The 19,186-nt window shown below is 36.8% G+C and overlaps 1 protein-coding gene across 2 annotated transcripts in view; it reads right to left on the reverse strand.

The window, feature by feature from the left end:
* Positions 1–718: 718 nt before the first annotated feature.
* Positions 719–19,186, reverse strand: part of PRR16 (proline rich 16) — a 160,267-nt gene continuing 141,799 nt past the window's right edge. For both annotated transcript variants that reach the window (XM_057433302.1, XM_057433303.1), the window contains exon 3: positions 719–1,189. The gene's annotated coding sequence lies outside the window, so the exon portion shown is untranslated. The remainder of the gene's footprint in view (positions 1,190–19,186) is intronic.

The raw sequence follows: 19,186 nt of genomic DNA on the forward strand, positions 1-19,186 counted from the left end.
CCAGCCAAAATGAGTGACTGCAAATAATACAAACAAGAAATTTATTTAGAAAAATAAACTGAAAATGCTGCTTGTCTGATAGCTATCTCCATGAAGCATAGACAAATGGCTAGAAAAAATTTATGTCAAATACATATTACAAATGACTTCTTTAACAGTAACTGGGACTATAATGTCAATGTTCAATAGGAACATTTTGGATGTATAATTCCATAGACTAAATTTCTTGGTTGCTAATACGATAAAAAATGGATGCTAATAAAAAAGATTATATCCCCGTTTTAAATACACCTTATCATGTTGATGCTTTTTCATATATATACATATATATATATATATGTATGTATATGTATGTATTTATTTAAACCAAAGAAAAGACCACAGTCCTTTCTGTGAAGAGATCCCCATAGTGAAAGAGAGCGCAAATATTCTTCTTCAGTTCTAACTTTCCTTTTGGAGCCCCAACAAAATATAGCTTGCTGTGGTCAAAAATCTCCTGGGGCCATCTGTGCAAACGGTGACACACATCATTACCCTGAATGGAAGTGACAGTGCAAATACTAGAAGTGCATTGAGATGCAATCTCTAACAGCTGAACTTCAAAGCTGGGTGGAGGACAGGAGACAGTGTCCTTTTAGGCAATTTAACATCACCGATGCTCTGTTCCTGTATGGCTTTGCATATGTACAAGGGTTTCTTTCCCTATAGACAGACATTCCTCTGTTATAGTAAATGAATTAATTTTCTGCTATTAATTAAGTGCTTCATCACTCCTTTTGGCTACATACTGAAATATTTGTGGATGCTGGCTGGACCTATGAAAAACTCATTGTTTGTTACTCTGGTTGGTCAGCACAGGACTCAAGTGTCAGGCTCGGAGACAGCAGTTTCTGCAATGGGGCAAGACATTTAGTCCTCTATATTCTTCTTTCCCACTAAATGGAATTTAAGGCTGTGGCTTTTGCCAGGACTCAGCTTGTAGCTGTTAGATCTGAGAAAGCTGATTCAATGCAGATTACATTCATGATCAGTTGTGCTCTGACTTGAAGGGCTTTTCCATTCTCCTCAGAGGGTCAGGTTCCTGGTTACTTCTCAGATCTGGCCTGCAGAAGTCACTATGATGAATCTGATATGCAAGAAGTTATCTGATGTGCCTCCAGGTATAGATATTCCTTTAAGTCTGAAGGTGCTGTTAAAAAAAAGAGAAGACGAAGTTATAAAGATGTTATCTCAAACAGATGAAGTGAATAGTAAACAAAACAGAATTTTAAGTTATTGTTCTATTTCATGTGTGAGCAAGTGTTCAGAGAATTATGGTATTTTGAAACTTGCCCTTTTGTAGTTGCGCTTGGTTATTGATACAAGCCTTGGTTCTCTACTGGGATAAAGGGGTTTAGGTTCAATAATGTATTTGGAATCACATTGCATTACACCATCTGAGAAAGTGATTGCTACTGGCCTAGGTCTTGAAGCATATGAAGATCTTAAAATGATAACTTTTTTTTTTTTTTTTTTTTTTTTAGTTTTTCATTTTAAGAAGATTAACCTTCTTAACCTACCTAACAATTCAACTTCACAATATGCCTCAGGACGCAAAGTGAAACAAGAACTCCTGAGATCTTAAAAATAAAAAGCTATACATGAAGCAACAGAAAAAAACTCTAAGAATTCAAGTGTAATATAACCTGAGAATTTGCATTGTAATCCCTATTCTCAAATTAAATAAAAAGTGAATTCAGCAGAAGTTTCTCAACTGATATGTAAGTTTCCTAAACAATAATACAAGAGGTAAAATTTTGATTTGGTACCTTCATATTCCTTTTTGTTAAACTGCTTTAATTTGAATAGAATTGTCCTAGAGCCACTGGTAGAGAATAATACTCCACCTTAATGCTGAGGTTCACTGATTCACAGAATTTCCTAGCTTTATTTATTAGACATGAGATAAAGCAGCATCAAAGAGACCTTGGGATACTTACCTACTGGTAGCTAGGGCACTAATTTGGGTTAAATGATCGAATTCACACCTCTTGAGGAAAAGAATGAGAACTTCCTCTTTCAGCATTGGTGAATTACACCCAGAGCTACATTCTGCAAGGGGGAGGAAAATTCCTTCTTTGCCATTAGTTTTATGAATGTAGCCTTTCATTCACACTTCTTTTTATTTCATATTGACTGGAATTCTTCAATTTGACAAAGATTGTCAAGGGTTAGGACTGAATTTCACCTTGGCAGGGTAAAAAAAAAAATAAATCTAAAGTTTGACCCTTTTTATTTTTTCTGCAGAACTAAAGCAAAATACTATTCAGGGAACCTTAATTAATATTCAGGATTGTAACAGTGGCCCAATGTAACCCAACAGTAGCCCAACAGTAACCCAACCCAGCAAACATGGTATAATAAATTTACAATAAAACTGTCCTGGAAGCGAATTTTTTTCTCAGTCAACTATTTAGGTCATGGCTTACATTATTAATGAAAAAGATGAGTATCCTAAATAGCTGTTAGTAGCTTATTTTTTAACTAAGGACAGTATTCATCTCACTAGAAATATACAGCCCTTTCTCAGCTGTCACAGCTTCTGGCTTCAACTACATCTGGGCTAATGATTCGTGTATGTTAATAACTCATAAAAAACACACAAAAAAGATGGCATTGTCCTTGTACTCAGCTTAATGTTCATAAAACATAATGAATAATGTACAACAAAACAAATGCAAAAGTAATAATCATCATAATCATCAAACAGAAATAATATATATAGTATTTGCTCTGTGTCAGAAAAGTTGCTCCTTGAGCTTATTCTGAATACAGTACAATACAACACTGAGCAGCTGCAGGCATGAAAAGCAATATATTTTTTTTCTTTGCCCCTGGGTTGCAATTCATAAATATATTCAATATCATGTCCACAAAACCAGTAACTGGTATATGAGGTATATCTGGATTCCTCTAGAATCTCTGTAATTCAGGCATCAACCCACATCATTTGGTACATTTCCAGTCATACAACCACAGGATATCCACCTTCGTTTCATCAACATTCCACCAAAGAAGAAAAGCCCATCTTGTGTTTGTATATGATGTCTCTACTAAAAAGCACATGTGAAAAATATGACGCACCTTTCCACATTAATTAAGAATTTGTTCAATCTAGAAGATTATGGTTAAACTTCTTCAGTAAAAAATTAAGAAGGTGGCAATGTCTGCAGTAAAAACTGAAGAAGCAGTTCCTCTTATGACTTTCAAAAAAAAATCTGTAATTACAAGTCATTACTGCACACATGAAGAAGTAAGGCACCGGGAGAAAATAGGCCAGTTATTGAAAAAAAGAAGTGTCAAGTAATTATAGATTACTATCCTGATCTGTCTAGTTCTTAATTTTATAGCTTTGACTATTTTGACAGGCTGTCAAATCACTACATTCAAATCACTGCATTTAATTAATCATTGCAAAATCCCTCCATTAAACCATACCTTGTCAACACCCTTATAGTGGAAAAAAATGACTTTATTAGGGAGCTTGAATTTGGACAACTTATGGGAGACCCTTTTGTTAATTCATATCCCTTTTCCCTTTTTCTACTTGAAAAGCATTACTGGGTCATTCTCGTTCTTCTACAGCATCAGTGTGAAGTTCCAAAAAAAAGAGACTTAGAGAAACTAATAGCATTTTTTGCCCGTTCAAAACCAGATAACTAGTGTTCTAGAATAAAAATTTATACTTTACTTCTCTGACAGTATTACCGCAAAACACCTACTCCCTTTGTTTCCTTCTATTTGCCACAGTTTTTTTAAAAACGGAAAGTGAGTCTAGTCCAATCTAGCATGGCATTCTCGTCCCCATCATGCCCATGACCACAGTGTCACTGCACAGAGTTCTATGCTGAACACTGCAAATTGAAAATATTAAAGGAAAAGGTTACTAATGGAAACAGTCCTTTCACCTCAGACCTATAAAATGGCTATGCATATACTGGTTAGCATAAATTGCACAATGATTTACAGGTTTGGTACAAAAAAGGAAACTATAGAAAGGGACATTTATCCGCTGTTAGCTGAACAAGCAATAAATTTTGTTTTAAAGATACTCAGATACAGCTTCAGCTTACAGTATTTAAAGAATAATAAATGCAGTTTGATTCTGTAGTGGCATGATAGGAAGAACACCAAGCAAATCATATAAAAGACATTTATCAACCTGAACTGATGAGTGCAGTGGTGACTGACAATCACAGAAAAGACACTTTAGATGAAACTTTTTATGCTGGGTCTAGTGCCTTTTATAAAAATAAAAAATAAAAAAGGAAAAAAAACCTAGGAAAAATGCATTTCATGTTCAATTGAGAAAGAGAGACACGCTTGATTAATACTAAGCTATATAATTTCCACATAGTTTTGAATCTGAGAAAAGCACATGAAAGACTAGTCTAATGCAAATCTCCATTTTTTGGGCTATTTTAGCACAGACAGCATAATTTGAATGTATGTTGTCATCTGTCATAAGCACACTAGCGGTCAGAGTTATTACCTATACTCACATATTTAAGAGTATAACAAATGCTCCCAAAGAAAAAATAAAATCATATATTAATAAATTCTCCTAAAAATAGTGCACATATTGTGTAGATATTGCTTAAATAGTAATGACATCTATTTCAGTTACTCAGTTGTGCCTGAAAGATACAGAAATATTCAGATATAGACTGTCTTAACTCTATTACCTTGGGTTTATTACTCCTTTCAGATAAGATCCATTACTATACTAATTCATTCAATAGAAGAAAGAATTATTGAAAGGGAAGGAAATACTTTTGTAGATTTTTTTTTTGCTTGTTGCCATTGTCCAAGAAATTCCCATCATGACTCCTGTTTTTTGGAGGGTTTTTATTAGGCATCAATTTAAATAACAGATTTCAGAAGACACACAGCTTCAGTCAGAAGCCAGAACTTTCAGATAAAATAGTGTGCTTTATAATTAAAAGAATTCTGCTGAATGCAAACCTGATTTTTTTTTTCAAGCATTTTATTTTCCTGTTAACATTTTAACTATATAAGACAATGTTAATATTTTTGTGTTCTATGGTATAGCACTGTTGAGACATCTTTCCCTGTAAAAATGAAACAACCAAATCTAAACAAGACAGAATCTTAACAAGTCTACACATTCTTTGTAACTCTTCCTGTCTTTTTCCTCTGAAGCTTCAGAATACTTATTTATGTATGATCATACTCATCCTACTGTTTCAGTCTATAAATAATTTATTTGCCAATGAGCAAACAAGAATTCCCTGCTGTTTATTGGAAGCTTTTTTTTTTCAAATCTTTGGAAGAGACCGTAAATGGCATAAAAAAACCCGAAATTTCTAAATTTTTGATAGCTAAATTTTCTATTTTTTTACTTAACACACTGTAATTCATTTTATATGTTGACAGTATGTATTAGCTTCTACAGTAATATTACTCATAATCTTGCTAAACAACACTTCTCTAATGTGATTATGAAGTCCTCCATTGTTCCAGCTGTGATATCTCTAGGGCTTTCTCTAAACCAGTTCTAAATATACTTCTAGGAAGATAATACTCAACAGAAATCTGTAAGTTATATCAGAGAGTATATGATGAAAGCATTCATTAAATACACTTTTCCAACTGAACTTACAGTGCTTCAGTAATGTATTTGTAGAATTTTACTGTCTTTATGTGTTTGCATAACAAAATGAAGACCATCAGAATATTGGCTCTGCGAGTTACATTAGAATAATTTTTTTTTATAATTAAAAGTTTATGGTAACAGAAGTACGCAATGAATGGCAGGAGCACCATGTTTGTCTATGTATGAATCTCATTTCTTGTTAATTGCTCATGAACTGCAGGCCAAATTGCTGTGGTACTTGTCTCAATAATGTTTGAAACAGTTAAAATTTAAGAGAAATGACAACATGAAATCAAGCCTTTTTTGTTGATACGCTTGTTTCCAATGCAGCTGATGCAGTTGAAATCTAGGAAAACAAAGTTACATCTTGACACCATGGAAGTCATTAGCCCACAGGGGTTGTCATGATGATTGCAAAAATTGCCAAAACTCTGATTACAAAATGCTATTTGCTGAGACAATGCATTTCTCTTCACCATTTTCAACTTTTGGAAACATTTTTATCAGGCCATTTTTCTTGACATGAAAGATTTTTCTTTCTTTTTCATTTTCCTTTGCCTTTTTGATCACTCATCCACTTAGATGTTGGAAAACTGCTTTGGCAACATATTAAAGCATTTCTTAACACAGAATTGGTAATACCAAGTGTGAATACATTCCTAGGAAGCCATTTCTTTTTTCATTAGTCTTTGGATATGTTATGATACATCTTTCATGAAGCAAGTATTCACAAAGCATTTTTTCATTTCATCTTTAAGATACGTATTTATTAGCTCCTAGAAAAGTTATTTTCTCAAAAAAAAATAGCTCTGGACTACATTTTACCTTGTATTTGATTAACATGCACAGAAAAAGCTAGAAAAGAAGAAACCAGCTTTTTTTTTGTGTGTGTGTGTGTGTGTGTGTGTGTTAAATTATGATATAAAATTCACACACTCATTTCAAAGGAACAAGGCATGGATCTTCATAATTATCATTTACAGTTAGGCTTCTGATGTAGACTTGCTTAAAAAGCAAGGCCAAGTACACTTACATGTTTATCGATGGCTGTATTAGAATGTATATACATATATGAAAACATAAGCATATATGCATTTATGCATTATTCATATATCATATGTACATATATATATATGAATTCTCTCTTCTGCTGAGTTGGGTTAGCTACAGGACAGATCTTGGACAATATCCACAAGGCTGCAACCAATCAGACTGCAGTTTGCAAGGTCACATCTGAAACAAGGGGGCACAAAATCACAAAATGGAATATAGAAACCTTTAGAATTAGATTTAAGTAATGTTAAGTTTGATGGCTTTGTAACAGTAGCAATGGAAAATTACTGAGGTGTATGATACATAGAGAAAAAAATAGAGTACAGCTAGAGAACATACTGAGAATTCTCACAAGATAAATCGTTATAGTTGTGACATAGTTTAAGAAAAACAGTCTAGAAGAACAGGACACAGGATAGGGAGTATCTAGGAACCGCAGGTGTCTAGGATGGGCTACAGTTAAACTAACTGATAAGTAGGAGGACAGGAGGATTATTATGTCTCTGGTGCTAACGAACCAATTAAACTGGTATGAGCATCTACTGCGCATGCTTCAAAGTCTGCCAGAAGTGATGAAGATTGTTGGAAGAAGTAAACAACCCTCAGGGACCACCACCACAATTCTGTATGCATGCGGGGAACTTTCTGGAAAATTATGTAATCCATACGTAGCCTCATGAATATGTATGTATGCCTAGTGGCTATAAAAGGATGGCTTGTGTGGCAATGGGGAGAGCTGTCTCCCGGCGCTGCAATAAAGAATACCTGCTTGTCAGCTTGAAAACTTTGTTGGCAATTTTGTTTCTGGAGTTTTCTCCATATCAATTTGGCAACCCAGATGGGACCCTCTCTGCTCGGCTGCAGGACCTGCTGAGGACAGGGCTCCCTAGGGCCCTCGGGAATTTTTCCCAGAGGGACCCCTCGACTCATTCGGATAGCTGCAGGAGCAGACAAGGACCATCTCATAAAAGGTATTCTTTTCTTTCATATAGTTTGTAAGGTGCAGGGGGCATCTCGGTTTGGTAAATTGGTTTGGTAAATTGGTTTGGTAAATTTTCTTTTATATGGTTTGTAAGGTGCAGGGGGCATCTTAGTTTGGTAAATTGGTTTGGTAAATTGGTTTGGTAAAGCGGTTTGGTAAGTTGGTTTGGTAAAGCGCTGGTAAGTGTACGCATGGTTTGGAAGCCTTCCATAAATGAAGATAGAAAATCTCGTAGGTAAAGGTGTATACCCGGCTGCTAGCGTCCATTTGGTATACACCCACAAGAAGCAAGGGGCTTCTTGTGGTTTGGGTCCTGCAAGACACAGGGGGTGTCTTGTTGTCCTGTGTTGTGTCTGAGCCATAGGTGTTAGGATGTATTGCTTTTGATTCTACTGGTATTAGTCTTATTTTGTGGCTTGTTACAGTAATGATTTTGGTCTTGTGATTTTGGTACTCGTGACAGGATAACTGTGTTATTAACTGTTGTTTGTTTGGTTGAATTTTAGTCTCTGTCTCAAGTGTTGTAACTGTGTGGAGTGTGTCTGTGGGATCCCGTTTGTGTGTGTGTGTGCGTGTGTGTGTGTGTGTGTGAATGTGAGATTGATAATGAAAAATCAGCAGAGTGAAGAGACTTTGAAAAAGAGTCCGTTGGGTGTGTTTTGGCACACTGGAAAGAACTTGGAGGGTCTCCTGGGGGCTCGGTAAATAAGAAAACATTGGTAAAATATTGTAACCAATGGTGGCTTTTGTATACTTTGGAAGATCAGGAAAAATGGCCTAAAAATGGAACTCTGAACTATAATACATTGTTACAATTAATGTTGTTTTGAGGGGGTAAGGAAAATGGTATGAAGTAATGTATGCAGATATGTTTTTCACTTTAAGAAATCACATGGAGTGACAGACTGAATGCAAAATTAATATAGCGCTGCCAGATTCCTTAATTTTGGCTTTGGAAAAGGACAGGCTAAAACTCAAAGTTAAGCGGGAGATGTTCAGCCAGTGATACTGGGGAAAGATGTTTAAAGTTAAAAAACAGTAATCAGGAAGATAGGTTGGAAAATCATGTATCACAGGTACCTCCGAGAGGATCACACTCTGCATCTGTCCTATCTGATACTGATAAGGAGGAAGAGATTGCTGTCACTGGCAACAAGTGGCACATTCACATTCAGAGTTACGAAGGGGTTAAACCAGAAGTGCTGTTGCTGAGGCAGGCATCTGCAGCCCCTGCAGAGCAGGGTAAGCAGCTGTGGGAAAAAAAAAAAAAAAGGGGAAAACCAAGGGGGAAAGGGGGGGAGCTCGGGCAGCTCCTGTGTTTGAGCATGGAGGAGTGATAACGGGCAGAGGTTGGGGGAGTGGGCTCTTCTGTGGAAACGGATCGGTGTGCGTGCTATGGGGAGTTTGGACATTGGAAGTGAGACTGCCCTTGGTGGGGGGGGGGGGTGGGGGGTGTGCAGTGCCATGGGGTGGCTCCGGTGGCTGAATTGGAACTAGACTGAGAGGGACCTGGGGAATCTACCCTAGCAGATCCACTGATTAAATTAAAACTACAGACTAGAGGAAATAAAGAGGAATTTTAGTGGATACAGGAGCAACTTATTTGGTGTTAAATCAGAGAGGAAAGAGAATTTGTTACAGATGTGGGTGCTACTGGCCACCAAGAAAAAGCAGAAAAAAAAAAAAAAAGACAAGACATTCTATCTGAAACCTTTAAAGTACAAATTGGGAAAACAGATAGGAATGCATAAATTTTTATGCATGCCAAATCCTCTAAAATCTTTATTAGGGTGAGAAGCAACATTTAAAGAAAGCAAAATGGAATTTAGACTTAAAAACAGTATATTAATTGCAGTTTTGAGTTTATCTTTAATGCAACAGAAAAGCAAAAAGAAGGACCTCCCTGAAGTAGAAGAAATCCTTCATTAGGTATATGTGGGAGTATGGGCATCTGAAGTTCCAGGTAAGGCAAAAAAATGCTTTACCTGTTAAAGTGGAAATAAAAAGGGGGGCCTGCCCAATTAGAATAAATCAATATCCCTTAAAATTAGAAGATCAAAGGGAATGAAAAAAAAACTGATAAATTTTAAAATATAGATTATTAATTGAATGTGAATTGGAATATAATACTTGTATCTGGACAGTAAAGAAATATGATGGGAAAAGTTGCAGATTGGTTTACGATCTCAGGGTAATCAACAAAATTGCAGAGGATATTTGTCCAGTAGTAGCTAATTCGTATGATTTATTGACTAAATTGTATAATAATCAGAAATGGTTTGCCGTCCTGGATTTAAAGGACACTTTCTTTTGCTTACCATTGGCCAAAGAAAGCCAAAATTATTTGCTTTCGAATGAGAAAATCCTGACGCAGGAAGAAAAACTCAATTAACTTGTACAGTATTACCACAGGGGTTTAAAAACAGTCCAGCGATTTTTGGAAATCAGTTAGCAAGAGAATTAGAATTATGAAAGCCACCTGCTCAGACAGGGACTCTGTTACAATATGTGGATGACCTATTAAATGCTACAGAAACAAAGGAAGAATGTGTCCAGTGAATGGTGGGATTATTGAATTTCTGAGACTGAATGGTTATCAGGTATCCAGATAAAAGGCCCAACTAATCCAAACCCGAGTTTTCTACCTAGGATATGAAATAACAGGAGGACAGAGAGAACTTGGAACTGTCAGAAAAGAAGCCATTTGCTACAACCGTCGACTGTCAAGGAGCTCCGAAGATTCCTGGGAATGACAGGATGGTGCAGACTTTGGATCCATGATTATGGTGTTCTGGTAAGACCACTATGCAAACTGTTGAAGGGAAACCCTCCCTCTTTGGACTGGACTGATAAAGCAGAGGAGGCTTTTAGAAATTTAAAGATAGAGTTAATGAGAGCTCCAGCTCTGGGACTTCCGGATGTGACTAAACCGTTTTGGCTATATTCCTATGAAAAACAAGGAATAGCCTTGGGGGTCCTTGCTCAGAAACTAGGACCATACAGAAGGGCAGTGGCATATTTTTCAAAACAGCTGGATGAAGCGAGCAAAGGATGGCCCAGATGCCTAAGGGCTGTGGCAGCAGTCGTCATGAATATTGAAGAGGCTCACAAATTCACCTTGGGGCAAAAGATTACTGTGCTAGTGTCCCATGTGGTATCAGCAGTCCTGGAACAGAAAGGAGCCCACTGGTTATCTCCTTCACGTTTTTTAAAAAAACAGGCCACCGCTGCAGAACAGGATGATATAGAATTGTGGTCACTAATGGTGTGAATCCAGCACCCTTTCTGCAGGAACAATCGACAGAACCACTAACACGCAACTGCTTGACCACCATGGAGACTGTATATTCGAGCCGACCAGATTTGAAAGAAAAACCTCTGGAAGATGCTGATTCTTGGTTTACTGATGGTAGTAGCTTCAGGAAAAATGGTAAACGAAAGGCAGGATATGCCATTACCATCACTTCACAGGTAATAGAAGCTAAACCTTTACCTGCAAACACCTCTGCTCAGAAGGCAGAAATAATAGCATTAATAAGAGCCCTAGAATTGGCTAAAGATAAAAGGATAAATATTTTTACTGATTCTAAATATGCATTTGTTGTGGTACATGCACATGGTGCTATCTGGAAAGAATGAGGACTTTTGAACAAACAAGGGAAACAGATTAAACATGCTACAGAAATTCTATGATTACTGGAAGCTGTTCAGCTACCTGAAGAAGTAGCTATTATGTACTGTAAAGGACATCAACAAGGTGACTCTGATCAGGAAATTGGAAATAATTTGGCTGATTTTGAAGCCAAACGAGCACCTGAACAATCTCAAATCATGTCTTTAATTCCTGACAGCAAACTAACAATTTAAAAAAATCTAAACCTAGGTATTCAAAAGAGGATAGAAAATTGATTGAGGATCTAAAGGGACAGGAAAATAAAGAGGATTGGGCTCAAATACCTGATGGGCGAATTGTAATCCCCTATAACCAACTCTGGAAGTTAGTTCAGGAAGAACATAATAAAACTCATTGGGGTAGCAACTCTTTGTATAAATATTTAGACAAACAAATTGTAGGAAGGAATCTATACACCACAGTTCAATTAGTGACAAAACAATGTCAGTTATGTCTTAAGAATAATCCTAAAAGTGAAAATAGAAATCAAATTGGGAAAATTGGGAGAGGAAGTTTTCCAGGACAGCAGTGGCAAACAGATTTTTCTGAATTACCAAGAAGAGGGGGTTATCGATATTTGTTGGTGTTAACAGATACTTTTTCAGGCTGGCCAGAAGCATTCCCTTGTAGGATAAATAATGCAAGACAGATGATTAAAACATTATTAAATGAAATAATACCTTGTTTTGGTGGCATTTTTTTCCGACCAGGGTTCACACTTTAGTGCAAAATTGTAACAAGAAATTAGCAAAAAATTAGAAATTGATTGGCAACTACATGTTCCATATAGGCCTCATCTGATTAAACAACAGATTAGTAAAATATGTCAGGAAACAAATTTCTGTTGGTACCAGGCGTTACCACTGACTCTATTAAGAATTCGAACTAAACCTCGGACGAAAGAAGAGGTCAGTCCATTTGAGATTTTTTATGGAAGACCATATCAGTCCCAGTTTAAAGGAGAAAGTCTTCAGGAAGTTGGAGAAGGCTATCTCTGACAGTTTCTGATCAATCTGGGAAAACAATTGGAGGAGATAGAATAGTAGGGACAAGAGCAAGATGTTTGGATTATCCAATTCACCCTTTCAGATCTGGAGACTGGGTTTATGTTAAGAATTTTTCAGGAGATCCTCTACAGAAGTGGAGGGGATCGTACCAGATATTACTGACCACCTCTACAGCAGTGAAGATAACGGAACAACCTGCTTGGATACATTATTCAAGAATTAAGAAAGCACCAGAGCCAGAGAAGATATGGCGGATCAAACCTTCAGGACCCTTATGTATGAATTGCATCGGTCATAATTTGGACTGATATGATAACTGGCACACAAGCTTGGGACCAGAACTTATACCTGAAATTAGTGCAGAATGTTACTAATATTTTTAATCGTAGTGACTGTTGTGTGTGTGCACAGTTGCCTAAATCAGGAGGAAGCCTGGATCTCCCATTAATTGGAGTTCCAATTCCTAACACTGTCTCATGGACAAATTTGTGGGTGAACACTAGCAATCTATATTCGAAGAAAAGGTTAAAATTTGGAATAGTTAATCCTAATCCAAGTAATAAATATTACACCTGTGCACAAAGATGTATTACACCAGGAACCAGGGTAGGAAATCTTGCTTAAATGCCACAGATGTAGGTCACCATTCAAATTGCAATCATACTATTAACACAGATGGTATCATAGTTCAGTGATGGCCCATTCCTAAAGGGAAAGGATGGTATTGGTTATGTGGAGAAAATGCTTATAAGACTCTAACCACCAACCGGAAAGGGGCATGCACCTTAGGTGCTGTAATACCCAATTTTAACCAGCCTCTCTAAAGTAGTTTTACAAAACCGAATGTCTCTAGACATGTTATTGGCATCACAAGGAGGGGTTTGTTCCATAAATCAATGAAAGCTCTTGTTCCTATATAGACCAAAGTGGCAGAATCGAAACAGATCTGGAGGAAATTTGGAAACAAACTAAGATATTTCATGAAATGGCCATGGATGACACCTCCTGGGGTTTTGAAGAAATATGGAAAAAGTTAACTTCATGGTTACCCAGTCTCTCCTGGTTGAGGCAACTGGTTGCAGTAATATTGATGTTAATTAATTTAATATTGATTACTTGTGGTATGATACAATGTTCCCTCTGGTGTTGTAAACGATCTATGATTGGAAAAGGAATGAAATTAATCACCAAGGAGAAATAGGAAATTATTTCAGGAAGAATTTTGATGGTAATGGTAATATATAAAATGTTGCAACAGAATTTGCAAAAGGACAGAAAAAGGGGGGAATTTGAAACAAAGGGGCACAAAATCACAAAATGGAATATAGAAACCTTTAGAATTAGATTTAAGTAATGTTAAGTTTGAAGGCTCTGTAACAGTAGCAATGGAAAATTACTGAGGTGTATGATACATAGAGAAAAAAAATAGAATACAGCTAGAGAACATACTGAGAATTCTCACAAGATAAATCATTATAGTTGTGACATAGTTTAAGAAAAACAGTCTAGAAGAACAGGACACAGGGATAAGGAGTATCTGGGAACCGCAGGTTGTGCTACAAGCACAAACACAAAACCAAGAGTTTTGATGCTTATTGAGGGCTTTCTATACTTTTGAAACAACAGAAAGAAATAAACTGTAAGTTGCTAGTGGTAAATAAAACCTTGTTTCTTAAAGCATCCTTCTGCTGAATATCAGAGGGCTGGGGATACATGGCTGGGTAAACCTGAGGCCTACTGCTATTTTCTGAGACTGAGAATCTGTATCTGAAAGGCAGAGGACACCCTACACTGATATGGAAAACAATATAGTGCAAGGAATCCACCTATTCAGTCTCACTGCATTTTTTTTGGTGTTTACACATAAAAGCAAGAGAATATGTTATACTATTTTAATCTTTCTGTCCTTATTTCTGCTCTCCTTTCCATGCTATATCAAAGAAAATGTCATTAATTAGCCAGAATCCACATCTATGTCAAATGGAGGTAGAACAAAGATTGGGAAAAGAAAGAGAAGCAAAAGACAGCTAAGTCCCTAACTGAAGTAACTTTCTGTTTCTAATGATTATTAGCTATTAACACACTTGGGGAGTGGGTTAAAAAGTTTACCACAGTTATCTAGCTTACCACAGGCAATGCCATAGCAAGGAAATACTGAAACAAAAATATGAGGTATGAAGTAATTTTGCATTTGCAATAAGTTGAAGAAGAATTTCACATCCAATATTCATGCTGGAAGTTCCCTGTCAGTAATGTACCTATTAACTACCTCTGCTTTATCTAAGGATGTTGCCATCATTGCTTTCTTACATTCTAGCTGTTGGTGGAAACTAAAAGAGGTGGAAGGTCTGATAGGTGAGAAAAGACACCACCACCCCATACCTAATAAGTGTAACTGTTTTTCCTGTAAAAAATCAGATTTCTTGTGGTTTATTTTTAAACCAGTCAATTTCTGAGGCTGACTATTTATAACTGAAAAAAGGATAATAATACAAATCTCTATGAACCTACAGTCACCGAATAAAAATAAGTTCTTTGAGTATATAGCACAATCTATCTACAAATGGAAGAAAACCTTTTATCAGTCGGTGAAACAAATTAGTCTCAGGACACATGAAAATTCACACAGAAAAATTAATAAATGCTTTAAAGGACTTGTATCTGCTATTATTTAAATCGTTTATGTTTCCATTTTTAGAGTTTAGAGGTTTTTGTATAATTACATGTCTTAAGATGACATGTGAATGGTTTGAAAATCATTCTCCCTGGAGTACATCTTCCAGTTGACAGGTGCAACCTTTTCTCATTCAGCCTGAAGCTAGGAAGACTGGATGATATGTGAGCTGGCAGCCCTCCACTTGATTATTTTTTTTAAAAAAAGAAAGTATATGTGTGAAAGGAGCCATGCTGGAGACAACGTAACTATCAATATTTCTGCCTTTTTTTTTTTTTTTTTACATTTCCTGATCTTTCATCCATTTCAAATTACTCAAGCAATCCAACAGCCTTGTAGGATTAGACCTACTTCACAAGCCATTAGGAGATATCAGAAAATATCTGCAAGTACTTTGGCACTGCCTTTCTGCAGGTTTGCCTATTGAGGGATGAAATTATTTGTGATTCCAGCTGACAACATGCTGTTTGTTACAAGTATTTGCAGTACTTACTTTTTCCTTTATTATTTGGCAGAAATATTTTGCTACTCAAGAAAAAAACAAACAAAAAAAATCACTGCCAGCAGATATATGGAGATTACTGAAATTACATTATCTCATTCTCCTTAAATATGCCAATGTGACTAAAGGCTTACAATGATTCATTACTTTCTGGTTAGTAAACGTACTCAAATTCAAAAATTTTTTCTTGACAAAATAAAACGGTTTTCTGTGATGTTTTGGAACACTGGGAGATTCTGTCTTTGCAGCTAGGAATTTTTAGCTGCTAGAAATTATTGAGTAGCTAACAGCTGAATCTTGAGCAGAAGCCTGTGGGTGCAAGAAGCCCTGGGCACATGCAGCAATGGCACAGTATTTACTACAAGTGTCCCCATTCCAGCAGCCTACTTGAAGGCATCCTGCCCATCAGTTGTAGCCCTTTTCCACCACTAGAGACAACAGAAAGGGTTGTACCTACTGCTTGAGATTTCATGCCCTATGAAAGAAAAATACTGAAACTTCTACATATTAATTTACCAAGACTTAGCCAGCTGCATTCTTGAGCTCCTGACAAAATCATGGTATCATGAAGAAATCGAATGGAAAGAGCAACAGTTATTCTAAAAATGTAACTGAATGTATTCTTAGATTGGAAGGTGAACAAAACCCCACAGCTAAGCATCCATAAATTACCTACCATCTTTGTATGCGTTGCACTCTCAGCAACAATATGCATGAAAGAGATCAACCTAACATGACATTTACATTGAAGATGTATGAAAGATTCTCATAGTGGAAAGCATTATGTATTTTCTGTGAACGTTCAAAAGCAACTAATGTAAACTTTGTTAACGAGATCTGAATTGTGATGTGGTACATACACTACTAGAATGTACTTGCCTTCTAGATTATATAAATAAGCACAGGAAGCTTTATTTCTCTCAATTATTAGCACAGACATCCCAATCAAAATCTACGCATGTGAAACGTAATAAAGAACTGCTACAAGGGCATAAGTAGCAGTATGTGGTGATCTCCCAAAAGAAAAGGGGATGATTACATAGGGAACAATATATCCCAGTTTCAGATCTCTTTCCTTCTTATAGAAAAAAGCCATAAAACAGCTCTGCCTTTGATCTTTCATAACGTCCATGAAATATGCTTAAAAACTTGGCAAACAGCAAACAAAAAAGTCCTGTTTTTTTTCATGAGTTTTTTTGATTGGTTTTTCTTTTTTTTTGGCTGGAGTTTATGCTTTTTTTTTTTTTCAATATAAACATTTGCAAACCTTAAGACCTTTGCCAGTGCAGACTGCCTTGCTGACTGAAAATCTCTGGCCATCAATGCTTCAGCACAAATATCCATGCTCAACTGGCCTTGGAGTGATTTGTTTAACAAAAAGATATTCAGGCCAGCAAAAGCAGCTCAGAATTCAAATACAGCCCATTAAACTCTCCTAATGCTATTCAGGAAAAGGTTAGTAGCAAAATGTGCAACACAGTGCCTTGCACATTAAGCATAGGCCTCAAATACAGTGTTTATCTAGCCAGTAAAATACCACAAACAATTAGATTAGCAATACTGCAAGCTGTTCACCAAAGTTTAGCCATTTTAATCAGCTGCCTTGAAGTTGAAAACAAGAATAAAACCTCTGGGTCTATTTATCTAAATCCGTTAGGCAGATATGTAAGAAAGCCTGCAGTAAAATCCTTATTCCAATCAGACCAGCAGTGCATGCTCTGGGCTACATAGATTGGAATTATGTTTGAAGCACAGAATCTATGTGTGCCTGCTGAGGTGGCTAAGGCCCTCTACAATGCTGTTTTCCAAGGCACAGTTCTAAGAGAACTTGCAGCTCTTCAGCTAAGTCACAGATGGCCTTCTACGTATTTGAAACATCTCTTCAAGCACGTACTCCTCTGCATGGGACAGAAGGCCAAAATCACTATTAATGCTTTTCAGGTAGGGTAGACTTTCTATATCATATGACATACAGCAAAGACACTTGTCTTTCTTTTCTGTAATTGATGCATCCAAAACCAGTTTGTTCTTGCTGAACTGGTAAAAATTATTAAAGTACTTAATCTTGAACAAGTATTCTCAAATCTTACCAAGTCTATGACTACACTTACAGTTATATGGACAAATTTCAGATTTTCTGAATTTATTTATTTTGCACTTGCAACCCAAAAAGCCAACCGTATCCTGGGCTGCATCAAAAGCAGTGTGACCAGCAGGTCGAAGGAGGTGATCCTGCCCCTCTGCTCTCGTGAGACCTCACTTGGAGTAGTTCTGGTGTCCTCAACATAAAAAGGACATGGAACTGTTGGAACAAGTCCAGAGGAGGGCCACGAGGATGATCAGTGAACTGGAGCACCTCTTGTATGAAGACAGGCTGAGAAAGTTAGGTCTGTTCAGCCTGGAGAAGAGAAGGCTGCATGGAGACCTCATAGCAGCCTTCCAGTATCTGAAGGGGGCTTATAAGGAGGCTGGGGAGGGACTCTTCATTAGGTTCTGTAATGATAGGGTAAGGGGTAACAGGTTAAAACTTAAATAGGGGAAGTTTAGATTGGATATAAGGAGGAAGTTCTTTATTGTGAGGGTGGTGAGGCACTGGAATGGGTTGACCATGGAAGCTGTGAATGCTCCATCCCTGGTGGTGTTCAAGGCCATGTTGGACAGAGCCTTGGGTGACATGGTTTAGTGTGAGGTGTCCACGGCAGGGGGGTTGGAACTAGATGATCTTAAGGTCCTTTCCAACCCTAACTATTCTATGATTCTATTTTGTACACCATTGCTCTTTAAATCTTACCCTTTATTATATCAACTTTCAGTTTCTGGTGTTTGAAACCAAGTTAATTCTCACACATAATCCCAATGCCTAACACAAGTCTATGTTCGCTGCTGTGACCTTGCAGGGGAATTTGATACCTTCTCTTGAAGTCATGGGAAATCATCACTGGTTTGATGTTTCTGCAGATGCTCTGAGAAATATCTGTGTATTCGCAGTGACTTCTCCAGTGTCCCTCTTTTCTTGGGTTTTCCAACCTAAACAGTTCTACGTTTTTATCGTTCTATGGAATGGAAAGTGTAAGAGTAAGTAGCAATATACGAAACAAAACTGAAAAAGACATGTGGCCCCAGAAGTTTTGTGGGCCACCTCTGTAAGAGCTGGAAGAGTCTGGAGGACAATAATCAGTCACCTACCTGTCAGAAAGATAAAAAATAAAAAATAAAAAATAGCCCTGACAAGTAGATCATCACTTTTGTTTTCTCATAATTACACTTTCTTCCTGTATTCCTTTTCTTCCTTTTAATACTAAATTATCCAAAGAGAAAGACTAGTGTTAGTTTAGAGAGACAATACTACCAAGTCCAATCACCACATATCACCAGTTCAAAAGACAAACTTACTTAAGGTGTGGCTAATTTCAGGAAAAGGAGAATTTCCCAATACATATGACTTGATTGCTTGAAAAGCAGCAATTTGGTCACATAACAAAACTAGGTAAAGTTATTGTGGATTCTCAGTTGCCCTGAGGTAACTGAGTAAGTCAGATGTAAGAAAACAAAAAATGTAATATCTAAAATTTGAGTAAATTTATTCATCAAAACATAAATTCACATTTTATGAACATTTTTTTTTTTAAGAGACCAGAC

The sequence above is a fragment of the Pezoporus wallicus genome, unplaced genomic scaffold, assembly GCF_028554395.1.
Source record: "Pezoporus wallicus isolate ANWC-B61680 ecotype Strahan unplaced genomic scaffold, APGP_CSIRO_Pwel_v1 contig_4055, whole genome shotgun sequence".
Taxonomy (NCBI): Eukaryota; Metazoa; Chordata; class Aves; order Psittaciformes; family Psittacidae; genus Pezoporus; species Pezoporus wallicus.